This window comes from Ornithorhynchus anatinus, unplaced genomic scaffold (assembly GCF_004115215.2).
Source record: "Ornithorhynchus anatinus isolate Pmale09 unplaced genomic scaffold, mOrnAna1.pri.v4 scaffold_225_arrow_ctg1, whole genome shotgun sequence".
Classification (NCBI taxonomy): Eukaryota; Metazoa; Chordata; class Mammalia; order Monotremata; family Ornithorhynchidae; genus Ornithorhynchus; species Ornithorhynchus anatinus.
Window position 1 is genome coordinate 682,184 of NW_024396725.1, and position 15,480 is coordinate 697,663.

At 45.1% G+C, this 15,480-nt stretch overlaps 1 long non-coding RNA gene across 1 annotated transcript in view; it reads left to right on the top strand.

The window, feature by feature from the left end:
• Window positions 1-12,355, top strand: part of LOC114808799 — a 28,328-nt gene extending 15,973 nt beyond the window's left edge. The window contains exons 2-3 of the long non-coding RNA XR_003756569.2: window positions 10,326-10,386; window positions 11,701-12,355. This is a non-coding gene — a long non-coding RNA (uncharacterized LOC114808799). The remainder of the gene's footprint in view (window positions 1-10,325; window positions 10,387-11,700) is intronic.
• Window positions 12,356-15,480: the final 3,125 nt, after the last annotated feature.

Below are 15,480 nucleotides of genomic sequence, written 5' to 3' on the forward strand. Positions count from 1 at the left end.
CTTTGAACTGGTTAGCAAGTGCCCGACCCAGTAGGAGCTCCCGGTTAATTAGGGCTGTTCCACGGGTGAGGTATATCCTTGAATTTTATCCCAGGGTCTGGGTGAGATGAATCCTTGGATCTCACCTCAGGGAAGCAGAAGCCTGGGTGAGAGGAACTCTTAGCAGCTGGAGGGGAAGGTCAGGCAGAGCAAGGATCTCAGTCGGAGCTCATGACATAAATTGGAGATGATGGGAATCCTTGGATCTCATTCCAGGGGCTGGTTGAGATGTAGGCTTGGATCCCATCCCAGGGGAGGAGAAGTCTGGCTGAGGCGAGTCTTTAGCACTCTGGGGGAGACGAGGCAGGGCAAGGATCTCAAGATCTCAGTCGGGGCTCATGACAATCATCGTCATCAACAAAAACAACAATTTGCTTATTCAGTCGTATTCACTGGGGGCTTAATGGGTGCAGAGCACTGTACTAACCACCTGGGAGAGTATAATATAGTAATGTACGAATACCACTCCCCGCCCACAACGAGCTTACAGTGTAGAGGGAGAAAAAGACGTTAATATAAATAAATAAATTACATATATGTCCATAAGTGCTCTGGGCTGGGAGTGGGGGGTGAACAAAGGGAACACATCATGGCAAGGCAGAAGAGAGTGAGAGAAGAGGAAAGAAGGACTTAGTTAGGGAAGGTCTCTTGGAGGAGAATGGGCCTTCAACAAGGCTTTGAAGTGGGGAAAGTCATTGCCTGTTGGATTTGAAGAGGGGGGCATTCGAGGCCGGAGGCAGGACGTAGGCAAGGAGTCGGCAGGGAGACAGATGAGATCGAGGGACAGTGAGAAGGGTAGCAGTAGAGAAGTGAAGCGTGCAACCTGGGTTTCAGTTGGAGAGAAAGCTAGATGAGGTAGGAGGGGGCAAAATGATCGAGTGCTTTGATGGCAGTGATGAGGAGTTTTTGGTTGATGCAGAAGTAGATGGGTAACCACTCAGGTTTCTTGAGGAGTAGAAAAGAGTGTCCTGGATCTTTTTGTAGAACGTTGATCCTGGAAGCAGAGTGCAATATGGATTGGAGTTGGGAGAGACAGGAGGCTGAGAGGTCAGCAAGGAGGTTGATCCATTAAGCAAGGCTGGATAGGACAAGTGACTAATAAAGTCATTTGAGAAGCAGCCTGGCTTAGTGGAAAGAGCATGGGCTTGGGAGTCAGAGGCTGGGGGTTCTAATCCCAGCTCCGCCACTTGTCACCTGTGTGACTTTGGGCAAGTCGCGTAACTTCTCTGAGCTTCAGTTCCCTCATCTGTAAGATGGGAATTTATTATTGTTATTATTATTATTATTATTATTATTATTATGTTGGCATTTGTTAAGCACTTACTATGTGCAGAGCACTGTTCTAAGTACTGGGGTAGATACTGGGTAAGCAGCTTGTCCCATGTGAGGCTCACAGTCTTCATCCCCATTTGACTGATGACGTAACTGAGGCATAGAGAAGCTAAGTGACTTGCCCACAATCACACAGCTGCCAAGTGGCAGAGCTGGGATTCGAACCCATGACCTCTGACTCCCAAGCCCGCTCTCTTTCCACTGAGCTACACTGCTTCTCAAGATTAAGACTGTGAGCCCCACGTGGGACAACTTGATTAGCTTGTATTTACCCCAGCACTTAGAACCGTGCTTGCTGAATAAGCACTTAACAAATACCATCATTTTTATTATTAATAAAGTTCTTGCAGGTTGAATTTATAACAGTATTGAATTTACCTGACTCCCACCTTCTTCAGCACAGCCTTCCCCGAACCTTAGTGCAGGGCTGGGGAGCAAATTGCAAATTTCCTGCTGAAGCTCTGGCGAAGCTTTCTGACTGAAGAATCTCTCAGAGTGGCCCGTGCAGCAAATGGACTGAGAGGAATCTGAAAAGAGCTGGCTAACATGGACAGGAAGAACACAGCTGGTACAGGGAGTGTGAGGGGCTGAAAAAGCCACAAGCATTAGAATCAACTCCTTCATGTACGCTCTCAGGCCCAAAGTGTTTTTGACCAGACTGAGTTTCACCTGTCATTTCCCACAGGAGACTCCAACCCTTAGCTGAAAAGCCATCTATGACTTTGATACTGCCCCTATTTTTAAAGGGTCCCTCCTCTAGAAGTTACGTGTTCAACCCCCTTTCCTGTTCAGTTACAAAAAGTCCTGCTCCAACCCCATTAGAGTCCATTTGAGTCCCCTCTCTCCCAGGGAATTTGTGGCTTTCAACTTTCCCAGTCCTTTTCCTTTACCTCCCACATGTTCCCCACCCTTGTCTTTCACCTTTCATTTCCCCCTCTACCCTCTACCAGGCCTGCTGCTATAACTGCAGAGCTCATCGCCACCACCTGCCACCTTCCCCTGTGCCTGACAAATGAGTGAGTGAAAACCAGAACGAGATAGAGGGAAACAAAAACAGAGGTGGAGGAGAAAGAGATGGAGGGGAAGCTTGGTGAAGACTGGCCCCCTCCTCCTGCTGGCCTACTTTTTTTATCTGTGGGGGGTGGTCTGGTATTAAGTGAGAGATTGAGGGATCCTTCACTCCTCTCTCCTGGACCAGGGAGCCCCTTATTCCTACTGAGGTGGGGAAGGAAGGACATTTGTCATCACAAGTTGGTGGAAAAGCTACAGAGATCCACAATCCTAAAATCATACTGGAGATTTCTTTTTAATGACTACCGAGTTTACAGGCTTGAGACTTGTGGATGCCAGAGAAACTGCTTTGTTTGAAAATATTTGTGGATTGAAAATTCAGACTGGCATTAACGGTAGTAAATATTCAAACTATTGGTTTTTCCATTTCTCCAAAGAGAAAGAGCTCTGCCCCAACAGCAGCATATCCATAGCAGTCAATTTTGCCCCGTGGTTTTATGGGTGAGAAGGATCCAGGTACATTAGGGGAGGTATGGAATGTGAGAGAACAGACTTATGATAAAGTTTCCACCTTGGGCCTAAGAAGCCCCCAGTGACAACTCGCAGGACTTGTAAGAGACCTAGGATGAATGAAGTAGGAAGCCAGTAAGCAAACCTGGGATGGCCACTTCCCACATGATAATAATAATAGCTGTGGTATTTGTTAAGCCCTTCCTATGTGGCAAGCACTGTTCTATGTACCGGGGTGGATACAAATAAATTGGGTTAGACACAATACATGTCCGAATAGGGGCTCACAGCCTCAAATCCTCATTTTACAAATGAGGTAACTGAGGCACGGTGCCCAAGTTCACACAGCAAACAAGTGGTGGGGCCGGGTCGAGAACTCATGACCTTCTGACTCCCAGGCCTGTGCTCTATCCACTACGCCATGCTGCTTCTCATCATCCCGATTAACCTTTCACCAATAAATACATCAGTTGCTGGTTATTAGTGAATAATTAATACTGTGTTTTGCACACGGTAAATTCTTGGTAGAGTACGATCTAATCCCATTTGTGTGACCTTGGAAAGTCACTTAACTGCTCCGTGCCCCAGTTCCTTCACCTTCAAAATGGGGATTGACTTTCTGTTTCCCCTTCCATTCAGTGTTTAACAAATACCACACAGCTCTGGGGTACATTCACAATGATCATGGAGATCACAATCTATGTGGCAACAAGCATTTTTCCTGCCCGTAAGGAGCTCACAGTCTTCAGGGGAAGACAGACACTAATATAAATTATGAATATGTACATCAGTGCAGTGGGGATGAGGGTAGGGTGAATATCAAGTACTTCAATGGTACAGATCCAAATGCACAGAAGATTCAGGTGGGTGATGGAGCAGGAGAAAAGGCCTTATTTGGAGATGGCCTCTTAGAGAAGATGTGATGTGAAGGTTTTGAAAATCAGTCACATCTGCAGGTGCTGGGAATCCCAGGTCAGAAGGAGACAGGCAAGGAGTCATCATTGAGACAGATGAGATCGAGGCTCAGAGAGTGGCTCAGAGAGAGGGAGAGAAGTATTTGGACTACAAATTAGCGAGGTAAGGTAAGAGGGGGCAAGCTGATTGAGTGCTTTAAAGCCAATGTCCACCAATGGATTCATCTTCTTTGCAGGGCCCTGAAAAAGAAGTTAATTACAATTGTTTCCCCAAGATTTTGTTTTCAAAGTGCTTGCATTATTATTATATGATAATTAAATTCAACCCTTTATGAGGCTTGTTATTCAAAAACCAGATAGAGCATTGAGGATTCTCTGGAGATACGAAATGTCCTTTCATTGTTATTCTTGAGGAGATACGACTGGATGAATGAACGGTTGAAATAAACTGAGTCTTCTCCTCTAATTACTGCTCCCCGGTTTCAAACTCAGAGCAGTGCATTCGAACTGATAATTACATGAACCAGACAGAGAATGGAGATGGGTGTTGGAGGGGGCATCCAGATACCATATCCCAGAAGGCATCTTGGGTGTCCACAGCTGGAAGACTTTGGGAAGATGGCAGCATTGACTTCTGAAAAGAGAGTTCACTACTCTTCTTCATGGCTTCCACTAGTTTGTCTGGGGACCAGGATATTAACCTCCTTCACACTCTCCAAGTGGGGAACTCCAGAAGTCAAGATCAGACCAGTGGGATCCTGGGAAAATCCTATTGTCCAGTACCGCTAGAGTCAGTGGAGAACATATCTGTCTTGGGGAAGTTAGACAAGAGTTGCATTGGAGAGAAGGAACGGAATTCCCTCATCACCCAACTACCCTAATTGTAATTATTTTTTCAGTCCAATAATTTCCACTCTGTCTCCCAAGTCCAGGCCCTGTTCCACTCAGGTCTTGGATCCTGGTGCATCATTCGAGTGAGGAAAGCAGACATGACAACATCCCAGCTGTTCTGTAACACAGATGTAGAGAAACACCAGACAAAAAGCCCGGGGTGCAAGTGATTGAGTAGTTGATTGATTGCCTCTCCTCAATCATATTTATTGACTGCTTATAGGACCACAGGACTCCTATCCTTGGGTCTCTTTCTTGGGGAGGCCAAGCAAATGCACCTGGAGGTACCTACTGACTGGCCATGTTTGTCCAGAGAATCACTGCTATCCATAATACTGAGGTTCCTGGACACTTCCGCTTATTTGAGACTACCAAGGTAGCAAATGGAAGAATAGAGGCCTGAGTAGGAGCCAACAGTCACTGGTCGTAAAAGCTTTCATCATACCCATGTGATATATTAGATCACAGCGTCACCTTAGGTTCGATTACAGATCTGTCCATCATTTTTTTTAAAAAAAAATCCCCTCTCCCAGGCAGTGCAGTTCTTCCCTATAGCTCAGCCTTTCTGATTCCGGAGAAACTCCATTCCTCTTCTCGGGAAGGATTTTCTCCAGTGACAGTCATTACTGAAGGTAAAAATCATTAGCTTTTAATGACCCCTAATCTACTGGTCTCCCAAGGTCTTTGGGCCACAAGGTTTGTTTGACTCTCTGGGCCTCTTGTTTGAAAGAGAACAACATCCCCCGGAAGTCTGAGTATTCCTCTAATTTGGCTGGGCTTCGTAGTGAGCAGGGTCCTGATACTCTGAACATTATGAACTCAATGTGCTGTTTTTGTTCCTCTTTATTTAAGCTCTAAGTGATTTCTGCTGTCTTCACTTGGACTGTTCAGAGTTATTCTTCTGCTGCCTGGAGAGCATGGGTCAGGTGCCTTAGCAGAGTTGGGCTAAGCCCCTTGATCACCCAGAGGATGCAAGTCTGTCATGAGTAAATCTAGACACGATGGGAAGGGACTTTATATTTCATTGGCTTTCTGGATCAGGCTTCCCACTCCAGGGGAAAGAGGAGATAAACCCCTTCAGCTTCTCACTCAGTCTTATTCTTTCTCCATTTTCCAGGACCGTATCCCCTGTTCCCTGGAGGTGTGGACTGGTACAATAGCAGAAGAGCTAAATTTCAGGTTCCTCCTTCTAGGCGGCCTCTGGAAAATACTCCTACACTGGATCCCGAATCACCTCCAGCAGTTAGGCAAAATAGGTCCTCTCCAGGGAGCTAGAGGAAACTTTAAAAGATGACAATCTCCCAGCCCTTCTCCAAATGGCTTCCGTGTCTCTTTTCATCCCAGATGCCCACGTGATGGAAGGTACCCTTTTGAGAAATTACTCTCAGGTACCTTATTTCAAAGATGGCTGCATCAATACCCTTATTGAAGGTGGGATGCATGTGGTTTATTTTCAGGGTGTAAATTGGGGTGAGGGTTCAAAGTCCTTGGTCCTATTCATATTAGCACAATACTTGGCAAAAGGCTATTCCCTTAACTAGTGACAGAAATAGCAGTGATAAAAATGAGAAGACTAATGCTGAGTAGAGCAGCAATAATGGATATGGTTTTCAGGGTTACCCACAATCCCAATTTTCCTTCTGAAACAATAGTATATCTCGCTCCAGTTCACATTTGAAAATAACGCTTTGGCAGTGAGATCCTATCCAGATAAATGGGTCCGTGGCTGAAAATCCCATGCACACCTGACACTTCACCTAATTCTGTACAGATCTAAATTTTCTTTACCACGGTTCTGTGCAGGAGCTGTGGTTTAGCATAAAGTATCTGTACCCTCTGACCTTCACAGTAATTGCACAACTGCACTGAAATCTAACACTTTCATTTGGACATTTATGCAAGGCAATACAAGCTTGAGACATCATAAACTCTGATTTTCTATTATTTTGAAGTTATGGAAGTGAGGCAGTTTTTGGCTTACTCAGGGGGTAGTTTTCAGGTATAAGGTCTTCTCTCTTTAATGTTTTGAGATATCTCTTTAATATTTTGAGATATTTTCTGAGAATCCCCTGCACCACCTACATAGAATTACTTCCTCTTGCATTGTGTAGGCTCGAAAAATACAACTTGCAGATAAAAGGAGTCAGCAGAGGGTGGCAATGGAAGGCTGAATGGAAGGGTAAACTGTTACAGTTTGAGCTGTCCGAATCCCATCTGGCTCACCTGGCAGCAGACATCCAGCCTACGGGGGTGGGGCACAGGAGTCAGGGATGTCTGCTGAGTTGGGGAGGGAAGGACCTAAGCATCACTGGGATGTGGGGAAATAATAATAATAGTCATGGGATTTGTTATGCGCTTACTCTGTGCCAAGCACTGGATGGATACAAGCAAATCGGGTTAGACACGGTCCCTACCCCACGTGGGGCCGATACTCTTAATCCCCATTTTCCAGATGAGGGAACTGAGGCCCAGAGAAGTGAAGTGACTTGCCTAAGATCACACAACAGGCCAGAGGCAGAGCTGGGATTAGACACCATGACCTTTTGACTCCCAGTGCCCTATCCACTTATCAGAACTTCATCAAGAACTGCACAACGATGCAGTTTCCTCTGGGGGCCAGAGTCCCTGAGCCAGTGTAGAGGTGAGCCGCTAAAGACCACTGGCCCAAACCCTCCAACCCTCCTTGTCGCTCCCCAGGGAGCCCCACAGGAGGACATCCACAACTCTGGCATCAGTCTGGACGGTTCCAGATTTTCTAGATTGTCTCTATTTGTTGCCGAATTGTGCATCAGCTCAGTACAGTACTCTGCACACAGTCAGCACTCAATAAATATGACCAAATGGATGTTCTTGTGGCGTGTCTGAATATTTCCTGGTGCCCCAGTTTGGGACGCTGCAGCGTTCTTGCAAAAGAGTCATGGTTGGGTCAGCAAGGACGACTGCCTAGGGATGACCATCTCGGGGAGATTTTCCTGCCAATATTGGGAATTTTCTTGATGGTGTTGAGATTGTCTATTCTGCATTGAAGCTCTGTTATCCCTCTTTGATGTGCTCTTAAGTGTCCCAATCTCATCCTCCTTTTTTGTTCTATGTATTGTTGTGTATGTCCAGATGCCTGACTTCTTGTGTTACTGCTAGGAACTGCCTGCCCCATCCCATTCTCCTTCTCTTTCCGATATTCCCCAGCGTGGCTCAGTGGAAAGAGCACGAGCTTGGGAGTCAGAGGTCATGGGCTCGAATCCTGACTCTGCCACCTGTCAGCTGTGTGACTGTGGGCAGCTTCATGGAGAAGCAGCGTGGCTCAGTGGAAAGAACATGGGCTTTGGAGTCAGGGCTCATGAGTTCGAATCCCAGCTCTGCCACTTGTCGGCTGTGTGACTGTGGGCAAGTCACTTAACTTCTCTGTGCCTCAGTTACCTCATCTGTAAAACGGGGATTAAGACTGTGAGCCTCATGTGGGACAATCTGATTACCATGTATCTACCCCAGTGCTTAGAGCAGTGCTCGGCACATAGTAAGCGCTTAACAAATACCAACATTATTATTATTATTATTATTACCTAACTTCTCTGTGCCTCAGTTACCTCATCTGTAAAACGGGGATTAAGACTGTGAGCCTCATGTGGGACAATCTGATTACCATGTATCTACCCCAGGGTTTAGAACAGTGCTCTGCACATAGTAAGCGCTTAATAATTACCAACATCATTATATAGGGTACCCCAACATTGACTGGGGTATCCATCATCCTCAATGCCTAGTCTCCAGGGCCAGGCTTTCCTTTCCAGGAAATAAAGCTCCCTTCAGCCTCTCATTCTCATTTTTTCTTTTGCTTTTCAGGACCATTTACCCTGTCCTCGAGACATATGGGTTGGCAGAGTAGCAGGAGGGGAGCAAAACTTTCGATTCTTCCTACCAGCCTGCCTCTAATAAATGATCTAATAAATGGCTGCCAGGCCATCTCCAGGAGTTAAGCTGAGTAGACCCTGACCAAGGTTCCTTAAATTCTCCCAGGAATTGCAGCCATTAAGCCATTCTTAAAAACAGCAACTACATAGGCCTCTTCAAAATGACTGGCATACTGCTTTTCTTCCAAAATTGCTACTCCATTGTATCCTTTGGCAAAATTACTGTCAGAAAGCTTTTCTCCAAAATGGCAGCACCGATATCCATTTCAAAGGTGGAATGCATAGTTTGTCTGTGGGGTGTAAAATTGGGTCTCTGAGTCAAGTTGCTTGAGGATAGTTTTGAGGAAACAGCATGACATTTTCAGATAGGGAACACCCTGTAGGGCTGTGAGATTTCAGTGCCTATGGAACTATTTCTATTATGGAGAAGCAGGGTTGCTTAGTGGAAAGAGCCCGGGCTTGGGAGTCAGAGGTTGTGGGTTCTAATTCCGGCTCCGCCACTTATCAGCTGTGTGACTTTGGGTAAGTCACTTAACTTCTCTGTACCTCAGTTACCTCATCTGTAAATTGGGCATTAAGACTGTGAGCCCCAGGTGGGACAACCTGATTACTTTGTATCTCCCCCAGTGCTTAGAACAGTGCTTGGCACATAATATGCTCTTAAAAAAAATCATCATTATTCTTACTCATTAGGGTTTATGTTTTGCCAAACCTTGTACTGACAGAAATACTGACGATAATAGAAAAGAGAAGAGTAATGCTGATTACAATAGCAGCAATAATGGTTATGAATTTTCGATGTTACCCATAATCCCAATTCTTACTTTACAGAAATATTGTATCTTGCTCTGCTTCACATTAAAAAATGATGCTTTGGCAGGGAGATCCTTTCTAGACATGGGGCCGTGGCAAGAATGCCCATACACAACGGATACTCCGCTCCACTCTGGGTGGGTCTACGTTTCTTTTGCTGTGTTCTGTACTGGAGTTTTGCTTTAGCACATAGCAGCTTCCTCCTTTGGACTAGTAATTACGTGCAAAACTGCTCTGAAATCCAACACATTTGTTGGGGCCTTTATGATGCCTTGAGTTTGTAGTGCATTGCATGAATTCCACCTTACTTCCATAACTTTGCTAATCAAGACACTGATTTTCTAATTTTTTCAGAGGGGCTGATTTTTAGGAATTCTGCTTTAGGATTTTGGGAGATTTCCTGAGAATCCCCCTGGCCTCATAACCTTCTCAGAAACCCTTCCTTTTATGATGTACGGGCTTGAAAAACACACCCTGCATATTGGACTCCCTGACTCTTTCATCTACTCTTTTCCTTGTAGGGGCAGAGGGATCACACTGAGAGAAGACCTTTAGGAGGTCAGGAGAGAGAGAGAGACCAGGGGTTTAAGAATAGCCATTATCCTGGACCTGATCCATGAATTGCTTACCTCCTGTCCCTGAGCCTTCACAGCAGCTCCAGGAAAAGAAAATATTCTGTAGCATTTTCACAGGGCGACCAGCATCCTTCAATGACAAATGACTTTTTCAATCAGTTTATCTATCCTTAATCTGGTGAAGCCGACAGAGACTTTCCAAGTAAGAGTTACTAAGGGAAGATGCCACTGGACAATATACATTTGTGCGTGTATGTTCACCATCTCATGTAGTAATGACAAAATATGGCTGAGGATTATTCTGATTTACCATTTTCTGTTTCACTTTATAGCAGTGAAAATTAGCTGCAACAAATGATGCCATCCGCTTTGAATATGTTAAAACTCCTGAAGGTAAAAATTATGTTTCCTTTTTTATCCTCCTGTCCCCTTCTCTGATTTCTTCCCCTAAGTACCTCCACACAGACAGAATTTTCATGGGGTGAAAATGACAGATAAGCTGTAAAAAATGGGGTGAGCTTTCCATTTAGCCTAAGGAAATTTCAATTCTGCTTTGCTGGGTTTGGAGATCTTGCTGTAGGTTTTGATTTAGGAAGCCACTGCTGTCTGCATTCTAGGGGTCACCCTTGATTTGAGCTTTCCTTTGGATCCTGTCAACATAAATGTACTGGGTAGGATCAGCTGCAAGAAAGCCAGTATTTTTCTCTGACTACAGTCCTTGGTTTGGCTAGATCTCTATTACAAAATGAGTGGGGCAGATTTTGTTGTGGTTCTTTGTTATAGCTAAGGCCATATATAGGGTTTGAGAGGAGTACTAAGTGGTATTGACAATATCGAAAGCATTGCTTTTAATTATTTGGGGCCTTGCTAAAGTTTCTGAATTCAAGGAGCCAAAATAATATTTTAGAAATTAGCAGGGCCCAGGGCTCAAATTTAGCAGTGGTTAAATTGACTGGTTACCAAAAGTATTCTTCCTGCTTACAGATCAGCTGGCAGATTGGTCCCTGCCTTAGGTCATTGAGGGTACAATGACATATGAGAATGAGAAGCAGCATGGTTTAGTGAAAAGAGCACGGGCTTGGGAGTCAGAGGTCATGGGTTCTAATCCTAGCTCTGCCAGTTATCAGCTGCGTGACTTTGCGCAAGTCACTTAACTTCTCCATGCCTCAGTTACCTCATCTGTAAAATGGGGATTAAGACTGTGAGCCCCATGTGGGACAACCTGATTACCTTGTATCAACCCCAGCCCTTAGAACAATGCTTTGCAAATACCATAATTATTATTATTATTATTATTACATGTTTCCCACACTGCAAGGGCACAGATCTAGAGCTGGAAGTAGGTAGAAATGTCCATGCTGGTTCTGGTCACATTCCTCTGAATCAATGTAAAAAGACCTGAGGTCTCTCGGGTGTTGTCAGGTAGAAGGTGGGGCCTAGGCCACAGCTGAAGGGAGTATGGGGTTAGGGAGAGGGATTTTGTATCAATAAGTCTTTTCCATTACCTCCTAGATGAGACTCTCTCCCAGTGCCGTTGGGACTCCAGCAAGCAGTGATGGGACCTTCCCAGGGACGAATCACTGCTCCATAAACTTCTCTTCTCCAGGCTCCTTAAGCTTCCTTCCTCAAAGGGATTCCCTGTCCAAGTTAGAGAAACTCAAGTATTTTCTCTAGAAGGCTAACTCTTCTCTATTTATTTTCTTCTAGAAGTTCTGGAAGAGAAAAACCTGAAACCACCTTCCCCACAGGACTCCCTAAAGACTGACATTTTTGCCTGCTTGGTAGCCTCGGGATTCCTGCTGATCATAGCTACAGTTTTCCAAATTCTGATTTTTTGTTATGTTGAGTCAGTTTTTATCCTACAACTGCCAAGGGAAGCATTCTGCTAGGGGAAAGACCTGTTCAGCCATACACCTTTGACTTTGCGTACCATAACAGCTGATTCCACAAGCTCAGTTTCCACTCTGGAAACTTTCAAAGATGGCTCCATTCCTCTGGGTTCTGTGCCTACTTTTGAGAATGAACCAAGTTTATGCCAAGAGGAGTAACCAAAATGCCCTCCCAGTCTGGGGATTTTGCAGCCAGGGCCATGTGTTAGAGGCTGTCAAACCAGAGGTTGCCTGGAATCACCAGTGTTACATAGTAGGATCACTTCGGGAGCTCCCCCCTAGTGTGGTGCTCTGTATTATATTCTTGAAAATTACAGAATCGTGAAATTTTACGATCTCTGCCTATGAGAATTTAGGATCCAGTTGCAATTTTTTTTGTCATTCCCCATTAGAATGGTCCAAGGGCATAAATGAGAATACATATATATGAGTACTGAAATTGATTATGAATAAATAAGTAAACACTAGAGTTAGTTGGTGGAATTGTGTGGCTCAGTGTTCTGGGAGATTCATGAGAGAAAGCTTGTTAGAGGAGGTGGGAAAATAGGAGGTCTTTGAATGTGGGGAGGGAGTCCCAGTATGAAGGAACAGTGTGAGTGAGGGGACAGAGCTGGAGAGCCACAAGTAAGGTTAGGCCAGAACAAATCAAACAAGTTGGGAAACGGTGGGGAGAGGGAGTAGATTCATTCATTCATTTCATCCTTTTTATTGAGAGCTCACTGTACTAAGCAGATGGGCTAGGTGGGGTTGGATGAAGAGCTTTGAGTACAATTTGTTTTATGCAGAGAGAGAGAGGGAGGAAGCCAGTGGAGACAACTGAGTAAAGGAAAGGTGTGGATAGAGAGATATGTCAACAGTAAACGCTGGCATGTACTTCCAGGTTTAAGTGGGGAGAGGCTGGAGACTGAGAAACGAGGAAGCAGCCTAATGCAATAGTTTCAGCTGTAGTGGATCAGAGCTCGTACCAGAGTCATAGCAGTTTGGGGAAAGTAAAAGGGATGACACAGGAGATGTTGCGCCTAAAGAACTATCAGGACTGGGGTAAACTGCATGTGAAAGGTGAGCGGTGGTGAAGCCTCAAGTAAGTTTCATGTTTCTTGGGCACAGAGTATATTGGCATTATCGACTTAGATTGGAAAGAGTTCAGGAGGGGTGGATTTGGGGGGAAAAATGTGGAGTTCTGTTAAGGCATTATATTTCATGGGCCCCACACCCCACGGGATGAGGGGAGAGCTGCTCATTTTTCTTTTTAGAGTTTTTGTTTACAGTATTTGTTAAGTGCCTACTATGTACCAGGCACTCAACTAAACCTTAGTTTAGTTGAGATATCTAGCTACAAGATAACCAGGTTGGACACAGCCCCTGTTTCACATGGAGCACACAGTCTTAATCCTTGTTTGACAGATGAGGTAACCAAGGCACAGAGAAGTTACCTTCTGCAACTCACTTCATTTATCTGTGACTTAGTTTCCTCAACTGTAAAGTGGGAGTTTAATACGTGTTCTCTCTCGTACTTAGGTCAGACACAAACTCTGGCTCTCATGGAGTGGCTTAGTAGAAAGAGCATGGGCTTGGGAGCCAGAGGTCATAGATTCTAATCCCGGCTCTTCCACTTGTCTGCTGTGTGACCTTGTCCTAAGCAAGGTCCTAAGCAAGTCACTTCACTTCTCTGTGCCTCGGCTAGCTCATCTGTTAAATTGGGATTCAGATTGTGAACCCCATGTGAGACAACCTGATTACCTTGTATCTAATCCAGCCCTTTGAACAGTGCTTGGCACATAGTAAGTGCTTAATAAATACCATGATTATTATTATGGGACTCACAGTCTAATTAACCTATCTGCCCCAATGCTTAGAATAGTGTTTAACATGGGAAATACTTAAGAAATACTGTAAAAAAGGATATGTGACTTGTCCAAGGTCACAGAGCAGGCAAGAGGCAAAGCCAGGATCAGAACCCAGATCTTCTGACTCCCAGTCCCATGCTTTTTCCACTAGGCCACTCTGCTTCTCAGTGAAGGATGATGTGTTGGTCCAGAACTCCCAGAAATCGTGACTCCCCAGGGGTGGGGCGTAAGGGGGATTCTGCTCCATGAATCTTTCACTGGTCCATACTGGGCCAGACAGAAGCTACCTTGGAGGCCCTGGGAGCTTCCCTACAGCTCCCATGGAGCTCAAACTGTCTGACCTCCTAAGGTCTTACCACCTGGGGCAGAAGTACAAGCACGAGATTAGATTGAGCGTAGAGGCATACATGAAGGGACAGGATGGAGACAGAGGAAGGAGGAGAGTCATCAAATGAAGTGGGGGGGAAGGAAGCATGAATAGAAAGGAGAGGACAAATGATTTTAGGTGTGTGTGTGTGCTTATAATGTGTATAAATGTAATGAGCTGCTATATCTCAGGTAGCTCTCTTAACTGGTTTCAGGAAGTTAGAGGATTAAATCTACATCTCCTCCCTGGACCTCTCTCCCTCTCTCCAGGCTCACATCTCCTGCCTTCAAGACAGCTCTTCTTGGATGTCCGTCCATTGCCTCAAACTTAGCATGTCCAAAACAGAGCTCCTTGTCTTCCTACCCAAACCCTGTCCTCTCCCGGACTTTCCTGTCACTGTAGATGGCACCACCATCCTTCCGTTTCACAAATCCATAACCTCAGCTCCCCCCTCTCGTTCAACCCCACATATTTCAATCCGTCACCAAATCCTTTCGGTCTCACCTTCGCAAAGTCACTAAAATCTGCCCTTTCCTCTCCATCCAAACTGCTACCACATTAGTAAAATCACTCATCCTATCCTTCCTAGATTATTGGATCAGCTTCCTTGTTGAACACCCAACCTCCTGCCTCTCCCCACTCCAGTCCATACTTCACTCCGCTGCCCGAATTATCTCTGTACATATACGTTCAGGACATGTCACACCCCTCCTCAAAATCCTCCAGCAGTTGCCTAACCACCTCCATGTCAGACAAAAACTCACCATTGGCTTTAAAGCTTTCCATCACCCTGCCCCCTCCTACCTCATCTCCCTTCTCACCTTCTACAAACCCAGCCACACACTTGGTTCCTCTGGTGCTAACCTTCTCATTGTGCCTCGATCTCCCCATTTCACCGTCGACCCCTGATCCATGTCCCACCTCTTGCTTGGAACACCTTTCCTCCTCAAATTCACCAATGACTCTCCCCCTGTTCAAAGCCTTACATCTCCTTCAAGAGGTCTTCTCAGTTAAAGCCCACTTTTCCTCATCTCCCACTCCCTTCTGCCTTCTACTCTGGCTTGCTCCTTTTGCTCTTGCCCCCAGCTCTCCACCCACAACACTTATGTGTATGTCTGTAATTTTATTTATTTATATCGATGTTGGTTTATTTGTACTGATGGCTGACTTACCCCCAACACCCCCAGGCTGTAAACTCGTATGGGTAGGTATTGTCACTCTTTACTGCTGTGTCGTATTTTCCCAAGTGGTTAGTACAGTGCTCTGCATACAGTAAGCACTTAATAAATAGGAATGAATGAATGAATGAATTATGAGAAATGTATTTAAGGTAGAGTTTTCCAAAGGATATGATATTTGCCAGATCCAAAATGATGACCCCCAA